Consider the following 17,333-nt stretch of genomic DNA (forward strand, 5'->3'; position numbering starts at 1 on the left):
GCTACCTTATATGCCCTTGTTTTTAGTCGAATACTATCCTTAATTTCTTTACTTAGCCACGGATGGCTGTCTTTTCTTTTACACCCTTTTCTTCTCAGTGGAATATATTTTTTTTGGAAGTTGTAAAATAACTCCTTAAATGTACACCACTGATCATGTATCGTCTTACCCTTTAATCTATTTTCCCAATCCACTCTACTCAATTCCACTCTCATACCTTCATAGTCTCCTCTATTCAAGCTTAGCACGCTTGTTTGAGATCCAACCTTCTCACCCTCTAATTGAATATGGAATTCAACCATGTTATGGTCACTCATTCCAAGGGGATCCTTTACTAGGACATTTTTAATTAATCCCGTCTCGTTACACAGGACCAGATCTAAGGTTGCTTGCCCCCCTGGTCGGTTCAGTTACATACTGCTCAAGAAACCCAATGAACTCATCCTCAAGGCAGCCCTGCCCAATTTGATTTGTCCAATTAATATGATAGTTGAAATCCCCCATAATTATAGATGTTCCGTTATTACAAGCCTCAACTATTTCCTGATTGATACTCCGTCCAACAGAGTTGCAACTGTTCGGAGGCCTATAGACTACGCCCACTAGTGTTTTTTTCCCCTTATTATTCCTTACCTCCACCCAAACTGTTTCATTATCCTGATCTTTTGACCCAATATCATTTCTCTGTATTACAGTGATTCCTTCCTTTATTAACATAGCCACCCCACCTCCCCTTCCTTCCTGCCTGTCCTTCCTGATCGTTAAATAACCTGGTATGTTTAATTCCCAGGCATTGTCACCCTGCAGCCATGTTTCTGTAATGGCCACAAGATCATACCCATATGTAGTTATTTGTGCCATTAACTCGTCTATTTTGTTACGAATGCTACGTGCATTCAGATAGAGAACTTTCAAATATGTTTTGTGACACTTCGTTCCTGCTTTTGCCCTTTTTATTACTTTACCTTTTACTCCATACCTTCTGCCCCTTCCTGACACGCTCTGGTTTTTAATTTCCCCACTGCTACTTAAGTCGATGACCTTCTCTGTTGTCATTTTTATTATTTGCTCTCTTGGAACCTACCCCCCACTAGTTAGTTTAAAGCCCTCGCTACAGCCCTAGTTATATGATCCGCCAGGACTCTAGTCCCAGCACTGGCCAAGTGAAGCCCGTCCCAACGGAACAGCTCCCTCCTGCCCCAGTATTGGTGCCAGTGTCCCAGGAAGCAAAACCCATTTCTCCCACACCAGTCTTTGAGCCATGCATTCAACTCTCTAATTTTATTTGTCCTAGCCAAATTCGCTCGTGGCTCAGGTAATAATCCAGAGATTATTACCCTTGAGGTTCTGTTTTTTAATTTGACCCCTAGCTGCTCATACTCCTTTAACAGAACCGGCTTCCTAGTCCTATCTACGTCGTTTGTACCAACATGGACCACGACAACTGGATCCACCCCCTCCCACTGCAAGTTTCTTTCTAGCCCAGAGGAGATGTCCTTAACCCTGGCACCAGGTAGGCAACACAGCCTTCGGGACTCTCGCTCTCAGCTGCAGAGAACTCTATCCCCCTAATAATACTATCCCCTACCACTACAACATTTCTATTTACTCCCCCCTCTTGAATGGCCCCCCGTTCCACGGTGCTGTGGCCAGGTTGCTCATCCTCCCTGCAGTCCCTGCTCCTGTCCCCACAGGGAGTAAGAACCTCGAACCTGTTGGACAAGAGTAAGGGCTGCGGCTCCTCCAACACTACCTCCTGGATCCCCGTACCTGCCTCACTCGTAGTCACACAGTCCTGTCCCTGACCATGGGCTACATCTGAATTAATTAACTTCATAGGTGTGACCACCTCCTGATACACAGAGTCCAGGTACTTCTCCCCCTCCCTGGTGTGTCGCAGTGTCTGAAGCTCAGACTCCAGCTCATCAACACGGAGCTGGAGTTCCTGTAGCAGCAGACACTTGTCACAGACGTAATCACCGTGAGCCTCAATGGGCTCCACCAGCTCCCACATCTCGCAACAGTAACACATCACCTGCTCCATTCTATGTAATTAATTAAATTTTTTATTGTTAGTTATGGACACCCTCTGCCTGATTTTAGATGCTAGTATCCCCTTTAATTAATTGGATTTAAATTAAATCAATCCCTCTAATTACACCAGTTAAATGGTTTACCAACAGTCACTCTGCACCAGAAAGGCCTTATTAACTACAACCCACAGAGTTAAAGTTTGAAAAGAGCACCTAACACCCCACTTACCCTAACTCACACTTACCCAAACTCAGAGCACTCTTTGATGACTCGCACTCATTGCTCGCTCGCACTAGGACTGGTCTTTTTATACTGTTTGTTTGTTTACAGCCAAATGAGTCACCCCTGCTGATTGGTTAGAAAACTGGTTTCCACTACCTGCTGTGCCAATTTACTCCTACTGCAGTGTAACCTTGTTTTACTCTTCTTAAACCAACAGAATCCCAAATATTTAACTTTTCCCCTTTACTTAAACTGCTTAAGTAATCTTATCAAGAATGATTTAAAGAGAAATAACAATTAAAGAACTCTCACACTTACCCAAACTCAGAGCACTCTTTGATGACTCGCACTGAGGCAGTGCTGCACTGTCGTTGGGGCTGTACTGAGGGAGCGCTGAACTGTACGGGGGCAGTACTGAGGGAGCACCACACTGTCGGGGGGCAGTACCGAGGGAGCGCCGCATTGTAGGATGAACAGTACTGAGGGAGTGCTGCACTGTCGGAGGGGCAGTACTGAGTGAGTGCAGCACTGTCGGAGGGGCAGTACTGAGGGAGCGCCACACTGTCAGAGGGGTAGTACTGAGGGAGCGCTGCACTGTCGGAGGGTCAGTACTGAGGAAGCGCCACAATGTCGGAGGGGTAGTACTGAGGGAGCGCAGCACTGTCGGAGCGGCAGTACTGAGGGAGCGCCGGAATGTCGGAGGAGCAGTACTGAGGGAGGGCCGCACTGTCGGAGGGGCAGTACTGAGGAAGTGCTGCACTGTCGTTGGGGCAGTATTGAGGGAGCGCTGCACTGTTGGAAGGGCAGTACTGAGGGAGTGCTGCACTGTCAGATGGACAATACTGAGGGAGTGCTGCACTGTGGGAGGGGCAGTACTGAGGGAACGCCGCACTGTCGGAGGGGCAGTACTGAGGGAGCGCCGCACTGTCGGACGGGCAGTACTGAGGGAGCGTTGCACTGTCGGAGGGGCAGAACTGAGGGAGCGCCGCACTGTCGGAGGGGCAGTACTGAGGGAGCGCCGCACTGCCGCAAGGGCAGTACTGAGGGAGCGCTGCACTGTCGGGGGGGCAGTGCTGAGAGAGCGCTGCACTGTCAGAGGGGCAGTACTGAGGGAGCACCGCACTGTCGGAGGGGCAGTACTGAGGGAGTGCCGCACTGTCGCAAAGGCAGTACTGAGGGAGCGCTGTGATGTCGGGGAGGCAGTACAGAGGGAGCGCTGCACTGTCAGGGGGGCAGTACTGAGGGAGTGCTGCACTGTCGAAGGGGCAGTACTGAGGGAGTGCCGCACTGTCGGAGGGGCAGTACTGAGGGAGCGCCGCACTGTCGGAGGGGCAGCACTGAGGGAGTGCCGCACTGTCGGAGGGGCAGCACTGAGGGAGTGCTGCACTGTTGGAGGGGCAGTACTGAGGGAGCGGCGCACTGTCGGAGGGGCAGTACTGAGAGAGCGCCGCACTGTCAGAGGGGCAATACTGAGGGAGCGCCGCACTGTCACAAGGGCAGTACTGAGGGAGCACTGCACTTTTCGGGGGTGCAGTACTGAGGGAGTGCTGTACTGTCGGAGGGGCAGTACTGAGGGAGCGCCGCACTTTCAGTGGGGCAGTACTGAGGGAGCTCTGCACTGTCGGAGCGGCAGTACTGAGGGAGTGCTGCACTGTCGGAGGGGCAGTACTGAGGGAGTGCCGCACTTTCGGGGGGGCAGTACTGAGGGAGTGCTGCACTGTCGAAGGGGCAGTAATGAGGGAGTGCCGCACTGTCGGAGGGGCAGTACTGAGGGAACCCGCACTGTCGGGGGGGCAGTACTGAGGGAGTGCTGCACTGTCGGAGGGGCTGTACTGAGGGAGCGCCGCACTGTCGGAGGGGCAGTGCTGAGGGAGCGCCGCACTGTCGCAAGGGCAGTACTGAGGGAGTGCTGCACTGTCGGAGGGGCAGTACTGAGGGAGTGCCGCACTGTCGGGGGGGCAGTACTGAGGGAGTGCTACACTGTCGGTGGGGCAGTACTGAGGAAGTGCTGCACTGTCGTTGGGGCAGTACTGAGGGAGTGCTGCACTGTCGGAGGGGCAGTACTGAGGGAGTGCTGCACTGTCGGAGGGGCAGTACTGAGGGAGCGCTGCACTGTCAGAGGGGCAGTACTGAGTGAGTGCTGCACTGTCGGGGGACAGTACTGAGGGAGTGCTGCACTGTCGGAGGGGCAGTACTGAGTGAGTGCAGCACTGTCGGAGGGGCAGTACTGAGGGAGCGCCACACTGTCAGAGGGGTAGTACTGAGGGAGCGCTGCACTGTCGGAGGGTCAGTACTGAGGAAGCGCCACAATGTCGGAGGGGTAGTACTGAGGGAGCGCAGCACTGTCGGAGCGGCAGTACTGAGGGAGCGCCGGAATGTCGGAGGAGCAGTACTGAGGGAGGGCCGCACTGTCGGAGGGGCAGTACTGAGGAAGTGCTGCACTGTCGTTGGGGCAGTATTGAGGGAGCGCTGCACTGTTGGAAGGGCAGTACTGAGGGAGTGCTGCACTGTCAGATGGACAATACTGAGGGAGTGCTGCACTGTGGGAGGGGCAGTACTGAGGGAACGCCGCACTGTCGGAGGGGCAGTACTGAGGGAGCGCCGCACTGTCGGACGGGCAGTACTGAGGGAGCGTTGCACTGTCGGAGGGGCAGAACTGAGGGAGCGCCGCACTGTCGGAGGGGCAGTACTGAGGGAGCGCCGCACTGCCGCAAGGGCAGTACTGAGGGAGCGCTGCACTGTCGGGGGGGCAGTGCTGAGAGAGCGCTGCACTGTCAGAGGGGCAGTACTGAGGGAGCACCGCACTGTCGGAGGGGCAGTACTGAGGGAGTGCCGCACTGTCGCAAAGGCAGTACTGAGGGAGCGCTGTGATGTCGGGGAGGCAGTACAGAGGGAGCGCTGCACTGTCAGGGGGGCAGTACTGAGGGAGTGCTGCACTGTCGAAGGGGCAGTACTGAGGGAGTGCCGCACTGTCGGAGGGGCAGTACTGAGGGAGCGCCGCACTGTCGGAGGGGCAGCACTGAGGGAGTGCCGCACTGTCGGAGGGGCAGCACTGAGGGAGTGCCGCACTGTTGGAGGGGCAGTACTGAGGGAGCGGCGCACTGTCGGAGGGGCAGTACTGAGAGAGCGCCGCACTGTCAGAGGGGCAATACTGAGGGAGCGCCGCACTGTCACAAGGGCAGTACTGAGGGAGCACTGCACTTTTCGGGGGTGCAGTACTGAGGGAGTGCTGTACTGTCGGAGGGGCAGTACTGAGGGAGCGCCGCACTTTCAGTGGGGCAGTACTGAGGGAGCTCTGCACTGTCGGAGCGGCAGTACTGAGGGAGTGCTGCACTGTCGGAGGGGCAGTACTGAGGGAGTGCCGCACTTTCGGGGGGGCAGTACTGAGGGAGTGCTGCACTGTCGAAGGGGCAGTAATGAGGGAGTGCCGCACTGTCGGAGGGGCAGTACTGAGGGAACCCGCACTGTCGGGGGGGCAGTACTGAGGGAGTGCTGCACTGTCGGAGGGGCTGTACTGAGGGAGCGCCGCACTGTCGGAGGGGCAGTGCTGAGGGAGCGCCGCACTGTCGCAAGGGCAGTACTGAGGGAGTGCTGCACTGTCGGAGGGGCAGTACTGAGGGAGTGCCGCACTGTCGGGGGGGCAGTACTGAGGGAGTGCTACACTGTCGGTGGGGCAGTACTGAGGAAGTGCTGCACTGTCGTTGGGGCAGTACTGAGGGAGTGCTGCACTGTCGGAGGGGCAGTACTGAGGGAGTGCTGCACTGTCGGAGGGGCAGTACTGAGGGAGCGCTGCACTGTCAGAGGGGCAGTACTGAGTGAGTGCTGCACTGTCGGGGGACAGTACTGAGGGAGTGCTGCACTGTCGGAGGGGCAGTACTGAGTGAGTGCAGCACTGTCGGAGGGGCAGTACTGAGGGAGCGCCACACTGTCAGAGGGGTAGTACTGAGGGAGCGCTGCACTGTCGGAGGGTCAGTACTGAGGAAGCGCCACAATGTCGGAGGGGTAGTACTGAGGGAGCGCAGCACTGTCGGAGCGGCAGTACTGAGGGAGCGCCGGAATGTCGGAGGAGCAGTACTGAGGGAGGGCCGCACTGTCGGAGGGGCAGTACTGAGGAAGTGCTGCACTGTCGTTGGGGCAGTATTGAGGGAGCGCTGCACTGTTGGAAGGGCAGTACTGAGGGAGTGCTGCACTGGCAGATGGACAATACTGAGGGAGTGCTGCACTGTGGGAGGGGCAGTACTGAGGGAACGCCGCACTGTCGGAGGGGCAGTACTGAGGGAGCGCCGCACTGTCGGACGGGCAGTACTGAGGGAGCGTTGCACTGTCGGAGGGGCAGAACTGAGGGAGCGTCGCACTGTCGGAGGGGCAATACTGAGGGAGCGCCGCACTGCTGCAAGGGCAGTACTGAGGGAGCGCTGCACTGTCGGGGGGGCAGTACTGAGAGAGCGCTGCACTGTCGGAGGGGCAGTACTGAGGGAGCGCCGCACTGTTGGAGGGGCAGTACTGAGGGAGTGCCGCACTGTCGCAAAGGTAGTACTGAGGGAGCGCTGCGCTGTCGGGAGGGCAGTACAGAGGGAGCGCTGCAATGTCAGGGGGGCAGTACTGAGGGAGTGCTGCACTGTCGAAGGGGCAGTACTGAGGGAGTGCCGCACTGTCGCAAAGGCAGTACTGAGGGAGCGCTGCGCTGTCGGGAGGGCAGTACAGAGGGAGCGCTGCACTGTCAGGGGGGTAGTACTGAGGGAGTGCTGCACTGTCGAAGGGGCAGTACTGAGGGAGCGGCGCACTGTCGGAGGGGCAGTACTGAGAGAGCGCCGCACTGTCGCAGGGGCAATACTGAGGGAGCGGCGCACTGTCGGAGGGGCAGTACTGAGAGAGCGCCGCACTGTCGGAGGGGCAATACTGAGGGAGCGCCGCACTGTCGCAAGGGCAGTACTGAGGGAGCACTGCACTTCTGGGGGGGCAGTACTGAGAGAGCGCTGCACTGTCGGGGGGGCAGTACTGAGGGAGTGCTGCACTGTCGGTGGGGCAGTACTGAGGGAGTGCTGCACTGTCGGTGGGGCAATACTGAGGGAGTGCTGCACTGTCGTTGGGGCAGTACTGAGAGAGTGCTGCACTGTCGGAGGAGCAGTATTGAGGGAGTGCTGCACTGTCAGAGGGGCAGTACTGAGGGAGCGCTGCACTGTCGGAGGGGCAGTACTGAGGGAGTGCTGCACTGTCGGAGGGGCAGTACTGAGGGAGTGCTGCACTGTCGGAGGAGCAGTACTGAGGGAGCGCTGCACTGTCGGAGGGGCAGTACTGAGGGAGTGCTGCACTGTCAGATGGACAATACTGAGGGAGTGCTGCACTGTCGGAGGTTCCGTCTTTTGGATGAGACGTTAAACCGAGGCCCCGTCAGCCCTCTCAGGTGGACGTAAAAGATTCCGTGGCACTATTCCGAAGAAGAGCAGGGGAGTTGTCCCCAGTGTCCTGGGGCCAATATTTATCCCTCAATGAACATCGACCCATTCTCTCCCCATTCTTTCCGTGTTCCCCCACTCTTTCCTCATCCATCGCCCCAATCTCTTTCCCCATTCCCCCATCCATTCCCCATTCTCTCCCCCATGTTCCATTACCCTCTCCCATTCCCGTTCTCGCCCGCATTCGCCCCATTCTCACATATTCCCCCATTCTCTCCATCCTCCCACTCTCTCCCCATTCCATCATTCTCTCCCCATTCTCCTTTTCTCTCCCCCATTCCTGCCCCACTCTCTCCCCATTCCTCCACTCTCCCCATCTATTGCCCCATTCTTTCCCACATTTTCTCCCCTTCCCCATTCCCCAATTCACTCTCCAATTCCCCCACTCGCCCCATTGCCCCTCCATTTCCCCATTCTCCCCCAATCTTTCCCACATTCACTCCCCATTCTCTCCCAATTCCCCATTCCCTCCCCCATTCTGTCCCTCTATTCATCCATCCCCCCATTCCCACTCTCTCGCCCCTTTCCCTCCCCATGCCATCATTCTCTCCCCATTCACCTTTTCCCTCCCGCATTCCCTCCCCATATTCATCCATTCTCTCCCCATTCCCAACTCTCCCCCATTCTCACCCCATTCCCAATCCCCCATTCTCTCCCCATTCCCAATCCCCCATTCTCTCCCCATTCCCAATCCCCCATTCTCTCCCCAATCCCAATCTCCCATTCTCTCCCTATTCCCAACTCTCCCCCATTCTCTCCCCATTCTCTCCCCATTCCCAACTCTCCCCCATTCTCTCCCCATTCCCAATCTCCCATTCCCTCCCCATTCCCAACTCTCTCCCATTCTCTCTCCATTCCCAACTCTCCCCATTCCCAACTCTCCCCCATTCTCTCCCCATTCCCAACTCTCCCCCATTCCCAAATATCCCCCATTCTCTCCCCATTCCCAACTCTTCCCCATTCTCTCCCCATCCCCAACTCTCCCCCATTCTCTCCCCGTTCCCAACTCTTACCCATTCTCTCCCCATTCCCAATCCCGCATTGTCTCCCCATTCCCAACTCTCCCCATTCCCAAATCTCCCACATTCTCTCCCCATTCCCAACTCTTCCCCATTCTCTCCCCATTCCCAACTCTCCCCCATTCCCAACTCTCCCCCATTCCCAATCCCCCATTCTCTCCCCATTCCCAACTCTCCCATTCCCAACTCTCCCTCATTCTCTCCCCATTCTCTCCCCCATTCCCAATCTCCCATTCTCTCCCCATTCCCAACACTCCCCATTCTCTCCCCATTCCCAATCTCCCATTCTCTCCCCATTCCCAACTCTCCCTCATTCTCTCCCCATTCCCAATCTCCCATTCTCTCCCCATTCCCAACTCTCCCCCATTCTCTCCCCATTCCCAACTCTCCCCATTCCCAACTCTCCCCATTCCAAACTCTCCCCCATTCTCTCCCCATTCCCAACTCTCCCCCATTCCCAATCCCCCATTCTCTGCCCTTTCAGAACTCTCCCCATTCCCAATCTCACATTCTCTCCCCATTCCCAACGCTCCCCATTCTCTCCCTATTCCCAACTCTCCCCCATTCTCTCCCCATTCCCAACTCTCCCCATTCCCAACTCTCCCCATTCCAAACTCTCCCCCATTCTCTCCCCATTCCCAATCCCACATTCTCTCCCCATTCCCAACTCTCCCCATTCCCAAATCTCCCCCATTCCCAACTCTCCCCCATTCTCTCCCCGTTCCCAACTCTTACCCATTCTCTCCCCATTCCCAATCCCGCATTGTCTCCCCATTCCCAACTCTCCCCATTCCCAAATCTCCCACATTCTCTCCCCATTCCCAACTCTTCCCCATTCTCTCCCCATTCCCAACTCTCCCCCATTCTCTCCCCATTCCCAACTCTCCCCCATTCTCTCCCCATTCCCAATCCCCCATTCTCTCCCCATTCCCAACTCTCCCCCATTCGCTCCCCATTCCCAACTCTCCCCCATTCGCTCCCCATTCCCAACTCTCCCCCATTCTCTCCCCATTCCCAACTCTCCCCCATTCTCTCCCCATTCCCAACTCTACCCCATTCTCTCCCCATTCCCAATCCCCCATTCTCTCCCCATTCCCAACTCTCCCCCATTCTCTCCCCATTCCCAGTCCCCCATTCTCTTACCATTCCCACACTCTCTTCCCCATTCCCTCCCCATATTCATCCGTTCTCTCCCTGTTTCCCCTTTCTCTCAATTCCCCATTCCCCCACTCTGTCCATCTATTGGCCCATTCTCTCCCCATTGCCAACTCTCCCCCATTCTCTCCCCATTGCCAACTCTCCCCCATTCTCTCCCCTTTCCATAATTCTCTTCCCATTCTCCTTTTCTTTCCCCATCCATTCCCCAACTCTCTCTCTCGGAATCTGTCACACCTCTGCCTTTGTGACGTCACCGCGGCGGCGCGCTCCCGGGGCTCCGTGCAGCGTGCGCGGGCCCGAGAGCGGGAGCGCGCGGAGGGCCGGGCCGGAGCCGGGAGCGGGAGCCGGGAGCAGGTGAGAGCGCGGCCCGGGTCTGGGGCCCTGTCACCCCCACCCCGGGCCCCGGCCCCCGGCCCGAGTCCTGGGCCCGGCCTCGGAAATCAGCCCGTACCCGGTACACCGACCCCAGGCTTCATCACCGCCTCAACCCCCCCCCCCTCACACAAATTACCCCCCCACCGGAGTGTGACACCCGGAGTGTGACCCACCCCCCTGGAGCGTGAACCCCCCCCTCCCCCTGGAGCGTGACCCCCCGTCCCCCGGAGCGTGACCCCCCGAGCGTGACCCCCCCCCCCGAGCCCCCCCCCCGGAGCGTGACCCCCACAGTGTGATTCTGATGAAGGGTCATCGAGTTGAAATGTTAAGTCTGTTTCTCTCTCCACAGATGCTGCCTGGCCTGCTGAGTGTTTCTAGCATTGACTGTTTTTATTTCAGATTTCCAGCATCCGCTGTATTTAATACAGAGGGATTAGAGTATAAGAGCAGTGAATTCTTTCTACAGTTGTATAGGGCCTCGGTGTGACCACACCTGGAGACTTGCATTTATGTAGCGTCTTTTGTGTCAGCTGAGGCTCAGTGGGCAGCACACTCTGAATCGGAAGGTTGTGGATTCAAATCCCACTCCAGGGAGTTGAGCGCATAAAAAAGCTAGGCTGGCACTCCAGTGCAGTGCTAAGGGAATGCCGCACTGTCGGAGGGGCCGTCTTTCGGATGAGACGTTAAACCGAGGCCCCGTCTGCTCTCAGGTGGATGTAAAAGATCCCATGGCACTATTTCGAAGAAGTGCAGGGGAGTTCTCCCCGGTGTCCTGGCCAATAGTTATCCCTCAACCAACATCACTAAAAAAAACAGATTATGTGGTCATTATCACATTGCTGTATGTGGGACCTTGCTGTGCGCAAATTGGCTGCTGTGTTTTCTACATTACAACAGTGACTCCACTTCAAAAGTACTTCACTGGCTGTAAAGCGCTTTGAGATGTCCGGTGGTCGTGAAAGGCGCTATAGAAATGCAAGTCTTCTTTCTTGACCTCAGGACGTCCCAAAGCGCTTTACAGCCAATGAAGTACTTTTTGAAGTGCAGTCACTGTTGTAATGTAGGAAACGCAGCAGCGAATTTGCGCACAGTAAGCTCCCACAAACAGCAGGAGTATAAGAGTAAAGAAGTCTTATTGCAATTGTACAGGGCTTTGGTGAGACCACACCTGGAGTACTGTGCACAGTTTTGGACTCCGTACCTATACATGCCTTCGAGGGAGTGCAACGAAGGTTCACTGGACTGATTCCTAGGATGGGGGGATTGTCCTATGACACGAGATTGAGTAGACTAGGCCTATATTCCCTAGAGTTTAGAAGAATGCGAAGTGATCTCATTGAAACGTATAAAACTTTTAAGGGGCTTGACAGGGTAGATGCTGGGAGGATGTTTCCCCCGGCTGGAGAGTCTGGGAATAGGGGTCACAGTCTCAGAATAAGGGGTCGGCCATTTACAACTGAAATGGGGGAATTTCTTCACTCAGAGGGTGGTGAATCTTTGGAATTCTCTACCCCAGAGGGCTGTGGAGGCTCAGTCGTTGAGTATATTCAAGACAGATCGATAGATTTTTGGATATTACGGGAATCAGGATATGGGGATCGGGTGGGAAAGTGGAGATAAGAACTTAAGAAATAGGAGCAGGAGTAGGTCATTCGGCCCATTGAGCCTACTCCGCCATTCAATAAGATCATGGCTGACCTTCTGCCTCAACTCCACTTTCCTGCCCTATCCCCATATCCCTGTGACCCCTGGTTCTAGACTCCCCAGCCAGGGGAAACATCCTCCCAGCATCTACCCTGTCAAGCCCTGTAAGAATTTTGTATGTTTCAATGAGATCACCTCTCATTCTTCTAAACTCTAGGGAACATAAGCCTAGTCTACTCAATCTCTCCTCATAGGACAATCCCCCCCCCATCCCAGGAACCAGTCTGGTGAACCTACGTTGCACTCCCTCTATGGCAAGTATATCCTTCCTTAGGTAAGGAGACCAAAACTGTACACAATACTCCAGGTGTGGTCTCACCAGGGCCCTATATAATTGCAGTAAGACGTCTTTACTCTTATACTCAAATCTTCTTGTAATAAAGGCCAACATACCAAAGTGGATAACTTCACATTTCTCCACATTATATTCCATTTGCCATGTTCTTGCCCACTCACTTAGCCTGTCTATATCCCATTGAAGCCTCCTTGCATCCTCCTCACAACTTACATTCCCACCCAGCTTTGTATCATCAGCAAACTTGGATATATTACATTTGGTCCCCTCATCCAAATCATTGATGTAGATTGTGAATAGCTGAGGCCCAAGCTCTGATCCTTGCGGTACCCCACTAGTTACAGCCTGCCAACCCGAAAATGACCCATTTATTCCTACTCTCTGTTTTCTGTCCGTTAACCAATCCTCAATCCATGCTAGTATATTACCCCCAATCCCATGGGCCCTAATTTTGTTTAATAACCTCTTGTGTGGCACCTTATCGAATGCCTTCTGAAAATCGAAATACACCACCCAGGTTGAAGATCAATCATGATCTTATTGAATGGCGGAACAGGCTCGAGGGGCTGAATGGCCTACTCCTGCTCCTATTATGTTCTTGTTCTTTGCTTTTTTATTTAAATGCATGTTATTTTGTAATACATTATTCCTTCCCCCCCCCCCCCCCAGATTCCACCTCCTTGATTTTAACTGTTTGGACATTCCACATATAACCCTGGGAACACGCAGTCTTTAAGTTATTGATATTTCAGGCTCCGTGACGCTCACATTTTATCACGTTCCACTGCTGGTGACCTAGGACAATTATTTTGCACTTGTGGAAATCACAACTATTGAAATGAATTTGTTTTGCTTCCTTTAATTTATTGCCAGACCAGTAGGATCATAGAACTTTACGGCACAGAAGGAGGCTTCTCTGCTAAGGGAAATAGGTCCTTCCTATCCACCCTATCTAGGCCCCTCAGAATTTTATACACCTCAATTAAATCTCCTCTCTTCCAAAGAAAACGATCCCAGCCTATCCAATCTTTCCCCATAGCTAACCAGTCCTGGCAACATCTTCTTAAATCTCCTCTGTACCCTCTCTATTGGTGGAAAAAAAAACTGGTTGATCTTAAACCTGGAATTTGCAGAGACAGATTAAGTTTCACTGGTGCTTCCTGGGCACAAGCAGAAAACGCCCATCACAACAGCTTCCCTCTGCACCCTCTGTGGCCATTCTCAATTATTATTCAAAGGATAATGCACACCTTTCAGGCGGCAATTCAATTAAAGGATTGAGATCATTGTCATTTGAATAGTTGAGAATGCTACCTTAAATTCAGAGATGTGTCTTATTGTTAAAATAAACACACCTTGTAGAATTTTCTTTTGAAATTAATTTTCTTGCTGTTGTGATGGTAGTTTCCATTTGAAGATATAAGTGCACAGGAACAGGAGCAGGCCATTCAGCCCCTCTCGAGCCAGTTACACAGGAACAGGAGGAGGCCATTCAGCCCCTCTCGAGCCTGTTACACAGGAACAGGAGGAGGCCATTCAGCCCCTCTCGAGCCTGTTACACGGGAACAGGAGGAGGCCATTCAGCGCCTCTCGAGCCTGTTACACGGGAACAGGAGGAGGCCATTCAGCCCCTCTCGAGCCTGTTACACAGGAACAGGAGGAGGCCATTCAGCCCCTCTCGAGCCTGTTACACGGGAACAGGAGGAGGGCATTCAGCCCCCCTCGAGCCTGTTACACGGGAACAGGAGGAGGCCATTCAGCCGCTCTCGAGCCTGTTACACAGGAACAGGAGGAGGCCATTCAGCCCCTCGAGCCTGTTACACAGGAGCAGGCCATTCAGCCCCTTGAGCCTGCTACACAGGAACAGGAGGAGGCCATTCAGCCCGCTCGAGCCTGTTACACAGGAACAGGAGGAGGCCATTCAGCCCGCTCGAGCCTGTTACACAGGAACAGGAGGAGGCCATTCAGCCCCCTCGAGCCTGTTACACAGGAACAGGAGCAGGCCATTCAGCCCCTCTCGAGCCAGTTACACAGGAACAGGAGGAGGCCATTCAGCCCCTCTCGAGCCTGTTACACAGGAACAGGAGGAGGCCATTCAGCCCCCTCGAGCCTGTTACACAGGAACAGGAGCAGGCCATTCAGCCCCTCTCGAGCCAGTTACACAGGAACAGGAGGAGGCCATTCAGCCCCTCTCGAGCCTGTTACACGGGAACAGGAGGAGGCCATTCAGCCCCTCTTGAGACTGTTACACAGGAACAGGAGGAGGCCATTCAGCCCCTCGAGCCTGTTACACAGGAGCAGGCCATTCAGCCCCTTGAGCCTGCTACACAGGAACAGGAGGAGGCCATTCAGCCCGCTCGAGCCTGTTACACAGGAACAGGAGGAGGCCATTCAGCCCCCTCGAGCCTGTTACACAGGAACAGGAGCAGGCCATTCAGCCCCTCTCGAGCCAGTTACACAGGAACAGGAGGAGGCCATTCAGCCCCTCTCGAGCCTGTTACACGGGAACAGGAGGAGGCCATTCAGCCCCTCTCGAGCCTGTAACACGGGAACAGGAGGAGGCCATTCAGCCCCTCTCGAGCCTGTTACACGGGAACAGGAGGAGGCCATTCAGCGCCTCTCGAGCCTGTTACACAGGAACAGGAGCAGGCCATTCAGCCCCTCTCGAGCCTGTTACACGGGAACAGGAGCAGGCCATTCAGCCCCTCGAGCCTGTTACACAGGAACAGGAGGAGGCCATTCAGCCCGCTCGAGCCTGTTACACAGGAACAGGAGGAGGCCATTCAGCCCCTCGAGCCTGTTACACAGGAACAGGAGGAGGCCATTCAGCCCCTCGAGCCTGTTACACAGGAATAGGAGGAGGCCATTCAGCCCCTTGCACAGGAACAGGAGGAGGCCATTCAGCCCCTCGAGCCTGTTACACAGGAACAGGAGCAGGCCATTCAGCCCCTCGAGCCTGTTACACAGGAACAGGAGGAGGACATTCAGCCCCTCGAGCCTGTTACACAGGAACAGGAGGAGGACATTCAGCCCCCTTGAGCCTGTTCCGCCATTCAATGAGATCAAGGCCGATCTGTATCTTAACCCCATTTAGCCGCCTTGGTTCCGTAATGGCATAAGTAGAACAAATGGTGTTAAGAGTTTGTGAAACAGCTAGCCGCTTACGGGTGATCTTTAGCCGGAAGAGGAGCAGCATTTAACCTGACCTGCCCTTTTTAAGTCCACTGCCCAGAGGAAATTCTCCAAATTGGCACATCCTAAGGTCAGTTAGTTGCTAATCGCTGCTGCTGACAGAGGTTTGTCTGTGGATTGATAGTTGCCTGTAGGTCCCTGGCTCTTCTGCTTCGGGAGGTTGTCACAGTCAGAAGAAATCGGGAAATGACTGCCTTTTTAAAAAACATTTTTCAAAGATTGTTTAATCGCGTTTAATTGCATTTATCTCTGTTTTAAGGATGGCAATTGAGCCAATTGAGTACAAGTGTGACACGCACTTTGTGTGCCTAACACATTCGAGTGTGACACTTAAGACAGGCCGACCATAGTACCGTGTGAAGTTATGCAAGCCCTGTGTTGGAACTCCACCCTAATGGCCAGTGTTTTGTTGGTTTGGATAAGTTCCACCTTTAAGGTTTTGTATTTTTATTCCCTTTCCTTTGCCTGCATGGCCATGACCCAGCAGTGGAGCGAGTAATTCCTGACGACTGTCGCTGCCTCTCCAGTGCCACTTAATATGGCGCTTTTCAGTAATTGAGCAGATTGGGGCCTGATCCTTGCATCTGCCTGTGTCAGTTCTCGGCGCTGCCTCACTACCCAGTCCCCACGAAGCTTCACAGAAATACTTTCAAAATGTCAGTGGGAAATTATCCCTCAGTCCCGAAGCACCTTCTCCTGTAACTGGAAGGAGAGGAACTTCTGGATTGGTACTTTGTTTAAAACTGTTAGGGTAGCGCCCACTTGATTCAGATCATCCTGCCAAGCATTGTCGTGTACCGGGTTATAGCGGCAGGTAGAGTAAAGGAGCCTCTCGCCTCTGTGTCTGTCAGTGATAGTGTCCTAAAAAACCTGTGCAAATAAAGGTAAAAATAACCAGGGGTTCAGATATAAACAGTGTGACTGAATCATAGGTTTAGATTACAGCCTCGACATCAATCCTGCTATTGGTTATTGTAAATAATACATACTCTTAATTTTATATGCAGCTACTTCAGTCTTTAGTCAGTTGAGTAATGGTTATGTGCAGGAGATTCGATTTTGTCTAGCCCATGTCCTTGATGTGTGATGTTTTAAATAGGAAGACTTGTATTCTCACCACAGGTTTGCCAAAGAATAGCTTATCTTTTAATTTTTTTTAATCGTTCATGAGATGTGGGCGTCGCTGGCAAGGCCGGCATTTATTGCCCATCAGCAATTGCCCTGAGACGGTGGCGGTGCGCCTTCTTGAACCGTGTGGTGATACTTTTTTTTGTAAAGGACATTAGTGAACCAGATGGGCTTGTACGACAATCCGGTAGTTTCACGGTCACCTTTACTGATACCAGCTTTTTATTCCAGATTTATTTAATTAACTGAATTCCCCAGCTGCCGTGGTGGGATTTGAACTCAACGTTTCTACGCGCTGTGTACACACCCGTAGGGACATCGGATATGCCGGTTTCAGGCATGCCAAACCCATGCGCTGAAAACCGGCATTTCCGATCTGTGGAGAATGCTCTTGACAGATCGGACGCCTGCCCTGGAGAAAGGCCTCTGCGGAGGGGAGAGTTTCGCTTTCTGGAGAACCTCTGCCCGCTGAAAATCCTTAAAAATCTTACGCCTGGTAAAAGGCGTAAGGCCTGCTTTTACCAGCATAAGAGTTGAAAAAAGTTTAAAAAAAAACATTTTTCACTCATTTATAATTTAAAAATACTTTTAAAAAAGGTAAGTTTATTTTTAGCCCTGTAAAAAAACTTTAATTACTTTTTTCAAAAAATTAAATTTTTGTTTAAAATATTTAATTTATTGTAATTTTAACTCATTTTAAAAGCGTGATGGTTTTTTAAAATGTATTTCATGTTTTACTGTGTTTTTGGG

At 53.4% G+C, this 17,333-nt stretch overlaps 1 protein-coding gene across 2 annotated transcripts in view; it reads left to right on the forward strand.

Moving 5' to 3' along the window:
- rnf141 (ring finger protein 141) overlaps nt 1-17,333 on the forward strand; it is a 191,167-nt gene that overhangs the window by 135,132 nt on the left and 38,702 nt on the right. Inside the window, exon 1 of one of the 2 annotated variants that reach the window (XM_086008389.1) lies at nt 10,135-10,243. The exons of the other annotated variant lie outside the window; for it this stretch is intronic. The gene's annotated coding sequence lies outside the window, so the exon portion shown is untranslated. Of the gene's footprint in view, nt 1-10,134; nt 10,244-17,333 lie in introns of those variants that run through there. 2 annotated transcript variants of the gene reach the window in all.

This window comes from Somniosus microcephalus, chromosome 15, assembly GCF_052327205.1.
Source record: "Somniosus microcephalus isolate GS21.2 chromosome 15, FLI_Smic_1.0, whole genome shotgun sequence".
Classification (NCBI taxonomy): Eukaryota; Metazoa; Chordata; class Chondrichthyes; order Squaliformes; family Somniosidae; genus Somniosus; species Somniosus microcephalus.